This window comes from Arachis hypogaea, chromosome 10 (genome assembly GCF_003086295.3).
Source record: "Arachis hypogaea cultivar Tifrunner chromosome 10, arahy.Tifrunner.gnm2.J5K5, whole genome shotgun sequence".
NCBI lineage: Eukaryota > Viridiplantae > Streptophyta > Magnoliopsida > Fabales > Fabaceae > Arachis > Arachis hypogaea.
Genome location: NC_092045.1, coordinates 51,605,037 through 51,621,416, shown reverse-complemented (window position 1 = coordinate 51,621,416; position 16,380 = coordinate 51,605,037).

The window sequence follows — 16,380 nt, the reverse complement described above, 5'->3', positions numbered from 1 at the left end:
CTGTGATTTCAGGTATTTTCTGGCTGAAATTGAGGGTCCTGAGCAAAAATCTGATTCCGAGACCAAAAAGGACTGCAGATGCTGTTGGATTCTGACCTCCCTGCACTCGAAGTGGATTTTCTGGAGCTACAGAAGCCCAATTGGCGCGCTCTTAACGGCATTGGAAGGTAGACATCCCGGGCTTTCCAGCAATATATGATAGTCCATACTTTGCCCAAGATTTGATGGCCCAACCCGGCGCTCAAAGTCACCCTCAGAAATTCCAGCGTTAAACGCCGGAACTGGCATGAAAATTGGAGTTAAACGCCCAAACTGGCATGAAAGCTGGCGTTTAACTCCAGAAAAGGTCTCTACACGAAATTTCTTCATTGCTCAGCCCAAGCACACACCAAGTGGACCCAGAAGTGGATTTTTACGTCATTTACTCATTTCTGTACACCTTAGGCTACTAGTTTACTATTTATAGGATCTTTTGACATTGTATCAGGACCTTTTTTGATGACCTTATGACATTTTACACGTTTTCTTTGTACTTCCACAGCATGAGTCTCTAAACCCCATGGTTGGGGGTGAGGAGCTCTGCTGTGTCTTGATGGATTAATGCAATTACTACTGTTTCTCATTCAATCATGCTTGCTTCCATTCCAAGATAATACTTGTTCTTAATCCGGATGAATGTGATGATCCGTGACAATCATCATCATTCTCAACCATGAACATGTGACTGACAACCACCTCCGTTCTACCTTAGATTAAGTAGTTATCTCTTGGATTCTTTAATCGGAATCTTCGTGGTATAAGCTAGACTGATGGCGGCATTCAAGAGAATCCGGAAGGTCTAAACCTTGTCTGTGGTATTCTGAGTAGGATTCAATGATTGAATGACTGTGACGTGCTTCAATCTCCTGAAGGCGGGGCGTTAGTGACAGACGCAAAAGAATCATTGGATTCTATTCCGGCCTGATTGAGAACCGACAGATGAATTCCGCTATGCTGTGACAGAGCATATGCAATCGCTTTCACTGAGAGGATGGGAGGTAGCCATTGACAACGGTGAAACCCTACATACAGCTTGCCATGGAAGGAGACTTGCGTGTTTGAAGAAGAAGACAGTAGGAAAGCAGAGATTCAGAAGATGGAGCATCTCCAAACCTCAACCTATTCTCCATTACTGCAAAACAAGTAACTATTTCATGTTCTTTTGCTTTTCACAATCAATCCTGATAATTCCTGATATCCTGACTAAGATTTACAAGATAACCATAGCTTGCTTCAAGCCGACAATCTCCGTGGGATCGACCCTTGCTCACGCAAGGTATTACTTGGACGACCCAGTGCACTTGCTGGTTAGTTGTGCGGAGTTGCAAAAGTGTGATTGCAATTTCGTGCACCAGTCAGCTGAGTAAGAAAATTACTGAACTCCCTCCTAGTACTCTCCGAAGCAATACAGAAGAAAATCCAAAAGGAGAGTGCAAGGCCATCAACATGGCCGAATATGGAGAGGAAGAAGAGGCAGTGAACGCCACTGAGGAAGACCTCACTGGGCGCTCACTGACCTCCAATGAGTTCCCTAATGAGGAACCATGGGAATCTGAGGCTCAAAATGAGACCATAGAGATTCCATTGGACTTACTTCTGCCTTTCATGAGCTCTGATGAGTATTCTTCCTCTGAAGAGGATGAGTATGTCACTGAAGAGCAAGTTGCTAAATACCTTGGAGCAATCATGAAGCTAAATGACAAGTTATTTGGAAATGAGACTTGGGAGGATGAACCCCCTTCATTGTTTTTAGTATGTTTTTGATATGATATAGTTAGTTTTTAGTATATTTTTATTAGTTTTTAGTTAAAATTCACTTTTCTGCACTTTACTATGAGTTTGTGTGTTTTTCTGTGATTTCAGGTATTTTCTGGCTGAAATTGAGGGACCTGAGCAAAAATCTGATTCAGAGACTAAAAAGGACTGCAGATGCTGTTGGATTCTGACCTCCCTGCACTCGAAGTGGATTTTCTGGAGCTACAGAAGCCCAATTGGCGCACTCTCAACGGCGTTGGAAAGTAGACATCCTAGGCTTTCCAGCAATATATGATAGTCCATACTTTGCCCAAGATTTGATGGCCCAAACCGGCGTTCAACGTCACCCTCATGAATTCCAGCGTTAAACGCCGGAACTGGCACCAAAATGGGAGTTAAACGCCCAAACTGGCATAAAAGCTGGCGTTTAACTCCAAGGAGAGTCTCTACACGAAAATGCATCAATGCTCAGCCCAAGCACACACCAAGTGGGCCCGAAAGTGGATTTTTATGTCATTTACTCATCTCTGTAAACCTTAGGCTACTAGTTTTCTATAAGTAGGACCTTTTACTATTGTATTTTCATCTTTGGACATCTAGTTCTTAGATCAGATCTTGGTTCTTCTGGTTCCCTCTCTGGGGCCGAAACCAATGATCACTTTTGTTCTTATGTATTTTCAACGGTGGAGCTTCTACACACCATAGATTAAGGTGTGGAGCTCTGCTGTACCTCGAGTATTAATGCAATTACTATTGTTCTTCCATTCAATTCCGCTTGTTCTTGTTCTAAGATATCACTTGTTCTTCAACTTGATGAATGTGATGATCCGTGACACTCATCATCATTCTCACTTATGAACAAAGTGACTGACAACCACTTCTGTTCTACAAGCAACCAAGGCTCTAGTGTTTATCTCTTGGATTCTTTAACCGGAATCTTCGTGGTATAGGCGAGAACTGATGGCGGCATTCAAGAGAATCCGGAAGGTCTAACCTTGTCTGTGGTATTCTTAGTAGGATTCAATGATTGAATGACTGTGACGTGCTTCAAACTCCTAGCAGGCGGGGCGTTAGTGACAGACGCAAAAGAATCGATGGATTCTATTCCGGCCTGACCGAGAACCGACAGCTGAATTCCGCGTGCTGTGACAGAGCATATGCAATCGTTTTCACTGAGAGGATGGGAGGTAGCCATTGACAACGGTGAAACCCTACACAAGCTTGCCATGGAAAGGAATAAGAAGGATTGGATGAAGACAGTAGGAAAGCAGAGAGACGGAAAGGAAGGCATCTTCATGCGCTTATCTGAAGTTCCTACCAATGAATTACATAAGTACCTCTATCTTTATCTTTGTGTTTATTTTCGTTCATCACCATATCCATTTGTGTTTGCCTGACTAAGATTTACAAGATGACCATAGCTTGCTTCATACTAACAATCTCCGTGGGATCGACCCTTACTCGCGTAAGGTTTATTACTTGGACGACCCAGTGCACTTGCTGGTTAGTTGTGCGAAGTTGTGTAATGCAATGGTATTGAACACCAAGTTTTTGGGGTTCATGACCGGGGATTATGAGAGTTGTGAAAAGTATTGTTCAGAATTTCGCGCACCACTATCCTAAGAGGGATTTTGGTTAGTTTGCTCATTTCTTGGCTTCTTGCTATCTTGAAGTGAGGTATTTAATGTTTTCCCACTTCTTAATTGAACTGCTTGGCATTCTTTTGTTATTTGTTTTGATAATTGTTGTTCTGTTTGCTTCAACTGTACTTCCATATTCATATTAGCCATTCTTGTTTCTTGTAGTATCTCCTTGAATTCGGCTAGCTGTTTTGTTAGAAAATCCAGTTGCTGATTGAATTCAGTAACTTGTTCCACAAGACTGAGTTTAGCAGTTATTGTTTTTAGCCTCTTCGTTGATGGAAGGTTCACTGTTTAAGTACAGATGCTGATTTCTGGCAACTGTATCAATAAGCTCTTGAGCTTCTTCTATTGTCTTTCTCATATGTATAGATCCGCCAGCTGAGTGGTCTAGAGAAATCTGAGCTTTTTCTGTAAGCCCATAGTAGAAGATGTCTAACTGCACCCACTCTGAAAACATTTCAGAGGGGCATTTTCTTAGCATCTCTCTGTATCTCTCCCATGCATCATAAAGGGGTTCATTATCTCATTGTTTAAAGCCTTGGATGCTCAGTCTTAGCTATGTCATCTGTTTTGGAGGGAAATAGTGATTCAGGAATTTTTCTGACAGCTGTTTCTATGTCTTTATGCTGCCTTTTGGTTGGTTATTTAACCACCTCTTAGCTTGGTATTTTACAGAAAATGAAAATAGTAACAATCTATATACATCCTGATCTACTTCGTTATCATGTATTGTGTCAGCAATTTGTAAAATCTGTGCCAGAAACTTTGTAGGTTCTTCCTGTGGAAGACCAGAATACTGGCAACTTTGCTACACCATGATAATGAGCTGAGGGTTCAACTCAAAACTACTAACTCCAATGGAGGGTATACAGATACTACTCCCATATGAAGCAGTAGTGGGGCTACCATATGACCCCAGAGTCCTTTTGGACTGTTCATTTCCACTTAAGTTCATAATGGAGAAAGGGAGATGATGTGAATTTATTTTATTTATTTTATTATATATAAAAGAAATTTCAAAATAATAAAATAAAATAAAGACGACAATAAAACTAAAAATAAAAATAAAAATAAAAAAATAATTTAAAAATATTTTATGAAGATTTTCGAAAAAGTAGGAGAGAGAAAGTGGTTAGGATATTTTTGAAAAAGATATAATTTTTTTTTAAAATCTTAAAAGGATAAGATTTGAAAAAATTTTGAAATTGAAATTTGAATTTTTATAGAAAAATTCAAAAATATGGCTTAAAAATAGTTAGAAAAGATATTTTTTTTTAATTTTGAATTTTATGATGAAAGAGAAAAAAACACAAAAGACACAAGACTTAAAATTTTTTAGATCTAATGCTCCTTGTTTTCAAAAATTTTGGAGGGAAAACACCAAGGAACACCAAACTTAAAAATTATAAGATCAAAACACAAAGAAGACTCAAGAACACTTTGAAGATTCACAAGAACAACAAGAACAAAAGAAAGAACACCAAACTTAAAATTTTTAGAAAACCAAAATAAATTTTCGAAAATTATAGAAAGATTAACAAGACAGCACCAAACTTAAAGTTTGGCGCAAGATTAAATCAAGAAAAATTATTTTTGAAAAAGATTTTAAAAAAGATACCCAATTACCAAGAACATAGACCAATGCTCTAGCCAATTGAGCAGTAAAGGTAACACTTGTTTTGAAGAGGTATTTTCACTAACTAAAAATAAATTCCTTTTTGAAGACTAATGCTTTGTAAAAGCACAAGAAAAACAAGAGACGACACATAACAAGAAAAACTAATGATCAAACAAGAAAAATAAACAAGAACAACTTGAAGATCAAAGAACACAACTTCAAAAATTTAAAAGGAAAATATAAAATATGCAATTGACACCAAACTTAGAACAAGACACTAAACCCATGAAAAAAAATTAAAAATTGATAAAGAAAAATAATATTTTTTAAAAATTTTTTAAAGGAAATTAAAGGACTTGAATTTAATGACTCTATAGCAACAATACTCTATTCCTAATCTAAGTAACAAAATAAACCTTTAGTTGTTCAAACTCAAACAATCCTCGGCAACGGCACCAAAAACTTGGTGCATGAAATTGCAATCACACTTTTGCAATCCGCACAACTAACCAGCAAGTGCACTGAGTTGTCCAAGTAATACCTTATGTGAGTAGGAGTCGAATTCCACGGAGATTGTTGGCTTGAAGCAACCTATGGTTATCTTATTAATCTTAGTCAGGATGCCAATAAGGTTATTTGGATTTAATTGTAAAAAGTGAAAGTGTTTGGAATAAGTAATTGTTACTCAATAATGGAGAATATGTTGGAGTTTTGGAGATGCATTGTCCTCTGAATTCGTGTAACATAATGCTTCCTCACTTTCAAAAGTGCAAAGTTCTTTCCATGGCAAGCTGTATGTAGGGCGTCACCATTGTCAATGGCTACATCCCATCCTCTCAGTGAAAATGGTCCAAATACTCTGTCACAGCACGGCTAATCATCTGTTGGTTCTCGATCATGTCGGAATAAGATCCATTGATCCTTTTGCGTCTGTCACTACGCCCAACAATCGCGAGTTTGAAGCTCGTCCCAGCCATTCAATCCTTGAATCCTACTCGAAATACCACAGACAAGGTTTAGAACGGAGGTGGTTGTCAAGCACACGTTCATGGATTGAGGAAGGTGATGAGTGTCACAGATCATCACCTTCTTCATAGTGAAGCACGAATGAACATCTTAGATAGGAACAAGCATGCTTGAATGGAAAACAGAAATAGTTGCATTAATTCATCGAGACGTTGCAGAGCTCCTCACCCCCAACAATGGGGTTTAGAGACTCATGCTGCCAAAAGGTACAATTTTTAGATCTAAAAATGTCATGAGATACAAAATAAGTCTCTAAAAGTTGTTTAAATACTAAACTAGTAACCTAGGTTTACAGAAAATGAGTAAACTAAGATAATTGGAGTAGAAATCCACTTCTAGGGCCCACTTGGTATGTGCTGGGGCTGAGACTTAAGCTTCTCACGTGCCTGGGCTGTTTCTAGAGTTGAACGGCAGGTTGTAACCTGTTTCTGGCGTTGAACTCCAACTTGTAACATGTTTTTGGCGCTGAATGCCAGACTGCAACATCGAACTGGCGTTGAACGCCAGTTTACGTCATCTATCTTCCCGCAAAGTATGGACTATTATATATTTCTGGAAAGCCCTGGATGTCTACTTTCCAACCCAATTTAGAGCGCATCGATTAAACCTCTTTAGCTCCAAAAAATCCATTCCGAGTGCAGGGAGGTCAGAATCCAACAGCATCAACAGTCCTTTTTCAGCCTAAATCAGATTTTTGCTCAGCTCCCTCAATTTCAGCCACAAAATACCTGAAATCACAGAAAAAAACACAAGCTCATAGTAAAATCCAGAAATATGATTTTTGCTTAAAAACTAATAAAATTCTATTAAAAACTAATTAAAACATGCTAAAATCTACATGAAATTACCCCCAAAAAGCGTATAAAATATCCGCTCATCATCTATATTAATAACTTGTAAAAATAAGCCAATGTCAACTCTAGGGGGATTAAGAAAATGGAAGAATAAGCACAAAATAAATAACAAAATATAATGACTAGTACCGTATGTAAACTCTTCTCAAAAGCTAAAGCCAAAATCTTCCAATTCCTAATTATGAATGCTCAAGTGTGTAAAACCTAAGAGAGGAGTAAAAACTAGATCTAAAACTAAAAAAATTCTATGGAATGAATGTTCTCCCCATTTCTGCATGTTCCTTGGCTCTAATCTGTAATTTCGGGCCGAAAACTGGGTTGAAATTCGGCCGAGAAACTCTGCCAGCGACTTCTGAAATTTTGCAAATCGCGCATGTCACGCGGCCGCGTCATTCATGCGGACTCGTCATTTGGCGTTTTGCTTTTCCATGCGGGGGCGTTGTCCATGCCTCCGCGTTGCTTATACTTTTCCAATCTACGCGGTCGCGTGAGCCATGCTGCCGCGTCGCTGCGATTTCCTCTCTTCCGCGCGATCGCGTGAGTTATGCGGCCGTGTTATCTCTCGCTGGTCATCTCCTCAATTTCTTGTATTTCTTCTATTTTTTCAAGCTTCCTTTCCAATCTCCCACTCATTCATGGCCTATAAAGCCTGAAACACTTAACACACAGATCACGGCATCGAATGGAATAAAGAAGAAGTAAAATATCTAATTAAATGTCTCTAGGAAGTAAGTTTTTCAATCATGTAATAATTTTAGGAAGTAAATATAAATGCATGCTAATTATATGAATAAGTGGGTAATGATCATGATAAAACCAAACAATTAAACACATTGTAAACTATAAAATAGTGGTTTATCACTTATCTTATCTTTATCATTTATGGGAGCCGTCCTTATCTCTATAGGCTTGGGCTGCCTTTGGATTAGGGTTGTGTTCCTCTATTTTGGGCACTTTACTGGGCTTTCCTGTGACTCGGCCGAGCTCTTTGAGAAGAGGTCGGGTCATCCTGACCTGAAGAGGTCGGTTGCTTTGTCTGTAGAACATCCCGGGTCGGACAACTTGACCCAGGGTATGAACAGTGCCCCTGCTCGAGATCAGTCTTCCTTTTTTGAGGTTGTGTCTTTAGTTTTAAGACTTTTGATCCTTCTCGGGTGAAGCCGAACTCGAGCATTTGTCAACTTCTTTCTTGGTAGAGTCCTTTGTTTCTTGAATGTAGAACGTTTTCTTCAAAAAGGCGCGCGCTTTTGTGTTAGCGCTCTGTTCTTGGGAATGTGCGAGGGTTTAATGCCCTTATTAATTGGTTTTTAATGCTCCGTTTCTTTTGGGCTCTTTTATTTTTTGAACTTTACACACAAAAATGGTTTCTCTTCCCCGTTTTACTTCGTAACTTCCCCCTTTACTCTCTCACTTTCTGTTTTCGCCTGTATTTGCATTTTTTGAGTTGTGGCGTCGTTTGGCGATTTATGGGTGTTTTGAAAAGGCAATTCTGTCGTTCCATCTTCAATCTCCTTTGAAGTTTCTTCCTTCGTTCAGGTTGGTTCTTCTTTTACTATTCATTGCCATTTTTTCGATAAAGCTTTACTTTCTTGACTGAATGTATGTTGGAAAGCTTGAATCTTGTTGTGGTCTTTGTGTTTTGTTCGTTACTGTGATGTATCTTTTCTAGCCTTTTGCCTCTGCATGTTTTGCTGGTGCTTCTGTTTAACGCCTGAGTTTTGTGAACTGCATTTGTCTTCTGAAAAGATCTCCCCTTGATTTTTGCTTTGTCGATAGCTCTTCTTTGTTGATTTTTTTCTTTTTGGGGGGATTGAATTTTTCTGGAGAAAATGAGAAAGGGGGTGCATCTTCGATGATTTCTTCTTTTGATACCTTTTACTGCTTGTTAGACTTTCTTTGTTAATCGAACTGGGATGGTGAGCCTGGGAGATAATTTTATTTTGATGACTTTGTGGTTCGTCGCCTTCTTCTCAGAGTGTCGCTTTAGGTGCAAAATAAAGAAGGATTTATCATTTTTCTGTTAGGGTTTATCAAGACATGAGCTTGTCAGTTTTCCTGAATCCTTGTTCTGTGCCTGCCTCCAAAGGATGCCCCTGGGATTTTGGTGTAGGTCCCGGGGTTTCCTTTTGTTGTTTATACTACGCTGATTTATGTTGGCCGAGCTATTTTGTCTTTCGTCCGAGATGCTATTTAGTAATCTGATCTTCTTTTTTCTGTTGTAGGATTAGTTGGCCTCATGTCTTCTCGCAAAAATATTGTTGAGACGTCTTCCCAAGTCCCTGAGGGCATGGCTGATTGGTGGATTCTATGGTTCTGTTATGTGTTTCTTTGGTTGACTCTGAGTTATGTCAGCAACTTAGGCAATTTCATAAGATCTGTGGTAGTGGAGGTGATGAAAAGAACTATGAACTTGTACCTCTGAGTCATGAGGAGAGGGTCTGTTTCTCTACTCGGATTGCCGGAGAGCGCCCTTTTTTCTATGCCTACGACTTGTTTTTTAGTCAAATGAGTATTACTCTTCCTTTCTCTGATTTTGAGATCAGCCTGTTAAGGTCATGTAATGTTGCTCCTTCCCAACTTCACCCTAATTCCTGGGGTTTCATAAAATTTTTTTAATTGTTGTGTCATGGATTCGGTATTTCTGCTTCACAATCTCTCTTTTTCTACCTCTTTGTTTTGACGAATCATGGGGTAGTTAAGAAGAAGGCTGCTTGGGTTTCTTTTCGAGCTTCCCAGGGGAAGAAGGTATTTTCTATGTTTGATGAATCTTTCCGTGATGTTAAAAATTACTTTTTTAAGATCCGAGCTGTTGAAGGAGCTCGGCCCTTTTTTCTGGGTGAAAATAACGAGCCCATCTTTCCCTTGGAATGGCAAAAGGATGTGCGAGTATCTAGATACACATGGGAGATGTTGGATGAGGCTGAGCAAGCTTTTGTGACTGTACTGGAAGAAAACTGGGGTCAGCCTCCCCATCTCGACACGAAGTGATTTTTAACCAATCCCTCTCTCCTCCAAGCTGAGCTGGGTAGTTATGCTTATTGTTTTTCCTCTCTTTGTCTGCTCCTATATTATTTGCAAGCTCTTTTCCGACTTATAACTTGGTTCCTTACTGTTGTGTTTTTTTTTTTTTTTGCAGAGATGATTAAGAACAATGAATCTATGAAGGCCTTCAAAATGGCGAAGAAAGCTACCGCAGCCCAAAACATCTTGGCCAAGGCAGCCGGGGAGGGATCATCCCAGGCTCAGTCAAAGCCGCCCGTTCCGAGCTCAGCCGGGGCGAGGAAGATCCCGACTCCCCGGGTTCGTTTAATTGATCCTCCCCAAGCCTCTATTGCCGTTTCTGGTGCTCCTCCTAACAAAAATATAAAAACTATTGAGCCTTTCAATCTTGATGTCCCTAATTTTGACGCGGTCAAGTTTGTAGATCAGCAGATCGGTCCCTACGGTGCCCTTCCTATGGATGATGTATCACTCCTTCGCCATTTGAATTTTATAACTCGGAGTAGAGTTAAAATGGCACATATGGGAGCTGCCCTGTACCGAACTGCTCAAAACCTTCCTCTCCATGCCACTAAAGCCTTCATGGAAGAGGCAAAACAGGAGTTCGATTGGATGAAGGGTTTGAAGAAGGAGCTTGAGGTGAAAGTGACCAAGCTGGAGAAGGAGCTGAAGAACGAGAAGGTGAGCTCCCTTGCTTTGGCGGCTTCTGTGAGGTTGGCCGAGGACACTGCATTAAGGCATAAAGACAGCTATGTTACCTCTTATCAGGAGGTAATGCATCTGAGGGAGGAGTTGGAGTCTGCCCGAGCTAATTATTCCGAGCTCCAAAGTCATCTTGTCGGTAGTGTGGATGCTGCTTATGAGAATCTGAAGGAACATGTTCGAGTTCTGCTCCCGAGGTCGACCTATCTCTCTTTAGTCTGGACAACGTTGTGAGGGATGGTAAGATTGTTCCTGACGACCCGGATGATGATTATGATGTCGAACCTCCCCCTGCGCTTGCTGTCAAAGTGTCGACTTCTACAGTCCTTTCAGTTGAGGTTGGTCATTCTGTGTCTGATCCGGATTGTCAAATTTTGAATCGGGATGATGGGACTGTGGATGCTGTGCCCATTCAGACTCGTCCTCCTTCACCACCTGCCAGTGCTGCCAAGAAGGCTTCGGATCTTTAGTTGAATTTTTTTTCGTGTAGATAACCCGACTTGTGGGTTTTTAAAACTCTTTGTTTTGTAACTGATATCTTGCTGACTGTTGATGCTCCTAATGGTTGCTTGTTTAGCACCTTTTATTTTGAAAAACAACAAGTAGCTTTCAAGTTTTTGGGGCTGATTCTGGTGGCCTCTGAAGCTTGTTATAATATTGTATTTTATATTATGTTTGTTTGTACTCGACTCGGCACCTTTCTAGATTTTGGCCTTGCTGCTCGACTTTCTTTGGATTGCTTTGTATTTGTAGCTTTGATTCCTTTGAGGCAATGAAGGGCCTTTTTCTAGCAATCCTATTTTGTTTGGACCTCTTTTGAGGTTTCCGCCAGGTATTACTTTTTTATAGCCTTGGTTTTTTATATGGGCCGACTTCATCATGTCGGGTCTTTCTAAGTTATTTTGGTAATCCTCTTTCTTGGACCTTGTGCAGGTCTCTTTTAGGGATTACTTCTATAACTTTATGTTTTGGGCCGACTTCATCATATCGGGCCTTTCTAAGTTATTTTTGTAATCCTCTTTCTTGGACCTTGTACAGGTCTCTTTCAGGGATTACTTCTATAACCTTACGTTTTGGGCCGACTTTATCATGTCGGGCCCTTTTAAGTTATTTTTGTAATCCTCTTTCTTGGAACTTGTGCATGTCTCTTTCAGGGATTACTTCTATAACTTTACGTTTTGGGCCGACTTCTTCATGTCGGGCCCTTCTAAGTTATTTTTGTAATCCTCTTTCTTGGACCTTGTGCAGGTCTCTTTCAGGGATTACTTCTATAACTTTACGTTTTGGGCTGACTTCATCATGTCGAGCCCTTCTAGGTTATTTTTGTAATCCTCTTTCTTGGACCTTGTGCAGGTCTCTTTCAGGGATTACATCTATAACTTTATGTTTTGGGCCGACTTCATCGTGTCGGGCCCTTTTAAGTTAAAGTAATCCTCTTTTATAGGGTTGGCCAGACCTCTTTCCAAGGTTTACTTGTAACTTTGTTTGACTGGGTCCGACGTCCTAGCGTCGGCCAGTCTTTTAAGTTATTATTTAGCAATCCATTAGGACCTCGTCAGGTCTTTTCTCCGGATCACTTTCGATAACTTCTTGCATTATGCTGTTTTCATCTTTGCCGATTTGTAGAAGGTGGGTTAAATCCTCGTTTTACTGGACCTTCAGATGAATTTGGTTTTCATCTCTGTTGGTCTTTATCTTGATTGTGCAGTGAATTTGTTTTTCACTTTCTGCCAATCTGTTGCTCTGTAATCGGATGATGAATGTTTCAGATTAATGCATCTTGGAAACTTGTAGAATCGTCTAATGTATTTTATTTAAAAGACAATGAAAAATATGTAAACAGTAATTTTTTATGCTTTTGAGTCGGATAATTTCTGGATCTCAGCATGGTACCTCATTAAAAAACCCTTTCAGGAAAAAGAGTGTGTCTCATGATGAGATCTTTTATCATTTCTAACTATAGTACCTTCTTAGGTTACAAGCGTGCCATGACCTAGGAAGCTCTCCTCTGTCGAGTTCGGAAAGCCTGTAGTAGCCCTTTCCCAGCACTTCTATGACTCGGTAGGGTCCTTTCCAGTTTGCCACCAGCTTTCCTTCTCCCGGTCGAGTTGTTCCGATGTTGTTTCGGATTAGGATGAGGTCGTCTTCAGCAAAGGCCCGCCGTATTACTTTTTTGTTGTATCTGGAGGCTGATGAGCGGATAATTTGTACGCTTTTTGCCATTGTTTTTAGTATGTTTTTAGTATGATCTAGTTAGTTTTTAGTATATTTTTATTAGTTTTTAGTTAAAATTTACTTTTCTGGACTTTACTATGAGTTTGTGTGTTTTTCTGTGATTTCAGGTATTTTCTGGCTGAAATTGAGGGACCTGAGCAAAAATCTGATTCAGAGACTGAAAAGGACTGCAGATGCTGTTGGATTCTGACCTCCCTGCACTCGAAGTGGATTTTCTGGAGCTACAGAAGCCCAATTGGCGCGCTCTCAATGGCGTTGGAAAGTAGACATCCTGGGCTTTCCAGCAATATATGATAGTCCATACTTTTTTCAAGATTTGATGGCCCAAACCGGCGTTCAAAGTCACCCTCAGAAATTCCAGCGTTAAACGCCGGAACTGGCACCAAAATGGGAGTTAAACGCCCAAACTGGCACTAAAGCTGGCGTTTAACTCCAAGAAGAGTCTCTACACGAAAATGCTTCATTGCTCAGCCCAAGCACACACCAAGTGGGCCCGGAAGTGGATTTTTATGTCATTTACTCATTTCTGTAAACCTTAGGCTACTAGTTCTCTATAAGTAGGACCTTTTACTATTGTATTTGAAGACTTTGGTAGCTATCTTCATTTTTATGCTATCTTAGATCACTGGGAGGCTGGCTTCATGGCCATCCCTAGACCTTGTTCTTATGTATTTTCAACGGTGGAGTTTCTACACACCATAGATTAAGGTGTGGAGCTCTGCTGTACCTCGAGTATTAATGCAATTGCTATTGTTCTTCCATTCAATTCCGCTTGTTCTTGTTCTAAGATATCACTTGTTCTTCAACTTGATGAATGTGATGATCCGTGACACTCATCATCATTCTCACCTATGAACGTGTGACTGACAACCACCTCCGTTCTACCTTCGATTGGGTGAATATCTCTTGGATTCCTGATTGCACGATGCATGGTTGATCGCCTGACAACCGAGCCAACCATTCCGTGAGATCAGAGTCTTCGTGGTATAGGCTAGAACTGATGGCGGCATTCAAGAGAATCCGGAAGGTCTAACCTTGTCTGTGGTATTCTGAGTAGGATTCAATGATTGAATGACTGTGACGTGCTTCAAACTCCTAGCAGGCGGGGCGTTAGTGACAGACGCAAAAGAATCGCTGGATTCTATTCCGGCCTGACCGAGAACCGACAGATGATTAGCCATGCTGTGACAGAGCATAGGAACATTTTCACTGAGAGGATGGGAGGTAGCCACTGAGAACGGTGAAACCCTTGCATAAGCTTGCCATGGAAAGGAGTAAGAAGGATTGGATGAAGACAGTAGGAAAGCAGAGAGACGGAAGGGAAGGCATCTTCATGCGCTTATCTAAAGTTCCTACCAATGAATTACATAAGTATCTCTATCTTTATCTTTATGTTTTTATGCGTTCATCACCATATCCATTTGAGCTTGCCTGACGAAGATTTACAAGATGACCACAGCTTGCTTCATACTAACAATCTCCGTGGGATCGACCCTTACTCGCGTAAGGTTTATTACTTGGACGACCCAGTGCACTTCTGGTTAGTTGTGCGAAGTTGTGTAATGCCATGGTATTGAACACCAAGTTTTTGGGGTTCATGACCGGGGATTATGAGAGTTGTGAAAAGTATTGTTCACAATTTCGCGCACCAAGTTTTTGGCGCCGTTGCCGGGGATTGTTCAGTTTGGACAACTGACGGTTCATCTTGTTGCTTAGATTAGGTATTTTTTTTTTCGAAATTCTTGAGGATGAATTCTAGAGTTTCAGGATGATTTGTTGAAATCTGGCTGGCTGTGAAGCCATGTCTAATTTCATTGGACCGAGGTTTCAACTTATCATCACAAGAGCTTGTTGATTTTCATCAATCTTGCTTTTGGAGCAGTGATCTGCTAAGGCTTGGCTGGCCATTGGCCATGTCTAGTGTTTTGGACCGAAGCTTTCTTTGAAAGCTTGGCTGGCTGTGAAGCCATGTCTAATTCCTGGACCGGAGTCTTAGACTAGCATTGCACTGATTCCTGGAATTCTCATTAAGAATTTTGATATCTTTTTCCATTTAATTTTCGAAAAAACACAAAAAAATCAAAAAAAAATCATAAAATCCAAAAATTTCTTGCTTGAGTCTAGTGTCTCATCTTAAGTTTGGTGTCAATTGCATGCATTCATTCATGTGTCTTAAGGATTTTCAAGTAATTCTTGATAATTTTCGTGCTCTGATCTTTGAATTCAATTGACTTGAGTGTTTTGTGTGTCTCATATGCATTTTCATTTTGTTAGTGTCAGTAGTATACAAACTGCTAAGTTTGGTGTCTTGCATGCATTGTTATTTGATTCTTGTTGCATATTGATTTTTCCTTATTATTAAAAATCCAAAAATATTTTTTAATTTGTGTCTTCTCAAGTCAATAATACAGAGAATTGAAGATTAAGAACATACAACAGAGGAATTGCACAGAAAAAGCTGGGCGTTCAAAACGCCCACTGAAGAAGGACAGACTGGCGTTTAAACGCCAGCCAGGGTACCTGGTTGGGCGTTTAACGCCCAAAAGGGTATAGTTTTGGGCGTTAAACGCCAGAATGTGCACCATTCTGGGCGTTTAACGCCAGGATGGCACAAGAGGGAAGATTCTGTTTTTCAATGCAATTTTTTCAGGTTTTCAAAGTTTTTCAAAATCAAATCTTTTTCAAATCATATCTTTTCAATCAAATCTTTTTCAAAATCAATTTCTTTCCTTTTTCAAAGATACTTGCTACCAATTAATGATTTGATTCAACATTTCAAGTATGTTGCCTTTTCTGTTGAGAAAGGTTTAATGTTTGAATCATATCTTTTCTTGTTAGTCAAGTTTTTAATTTTCAAAATCAAATCTTTTTAAAATGTTTTTCAAATCATATCTTCTCAATCACATCTTTTTAAAACTAATCATATCTTCTTAACCACATCTTTTTCAAAATAGTTTTCAATCAAATCTTTTTGATTTCTAATTTCAAAATCTTTTCAAAAATCACTTCACTTCTTTCCCACTTTTATTTTCGAAAATTAAGTAATGTTTTTCAAAAATGTTTTCAAAATTTTTTTTACTTCATTTTCGAAAATCAACTCCCTCCTTCTCACATCCTTCTATTTATGGACTAACACTATCCCTTAATGCAAAATTCGAACTCCATCTTCTTTGATAGGTTCGAATTTTCTACTTCTGTCTTCTAATTTTCTTTTCATCTGACACTTCAAGGAATCTCTATACTGTGACATACAGGATTCCACATTTCCTTGTTCTCTTCTCTTTCTTATGAGCAGGAGCAAAGACAAAAGCATTCTTGTTGAGGCTGACCCTGAACCTGAAAGGACCTTGAAGAGAAAGCTAAGAGAAGCCAAAGCATAACTCTCTTTAGAGGACCTGACCGAATTCTTCAAGGAAGAAGAACTCATGGCAGCCGAAAACAACAACAATGCCAACAATGCAAGGAAGGTGCTGGGTGACTTTACTGCACCTACTCCCGACTTCTATGG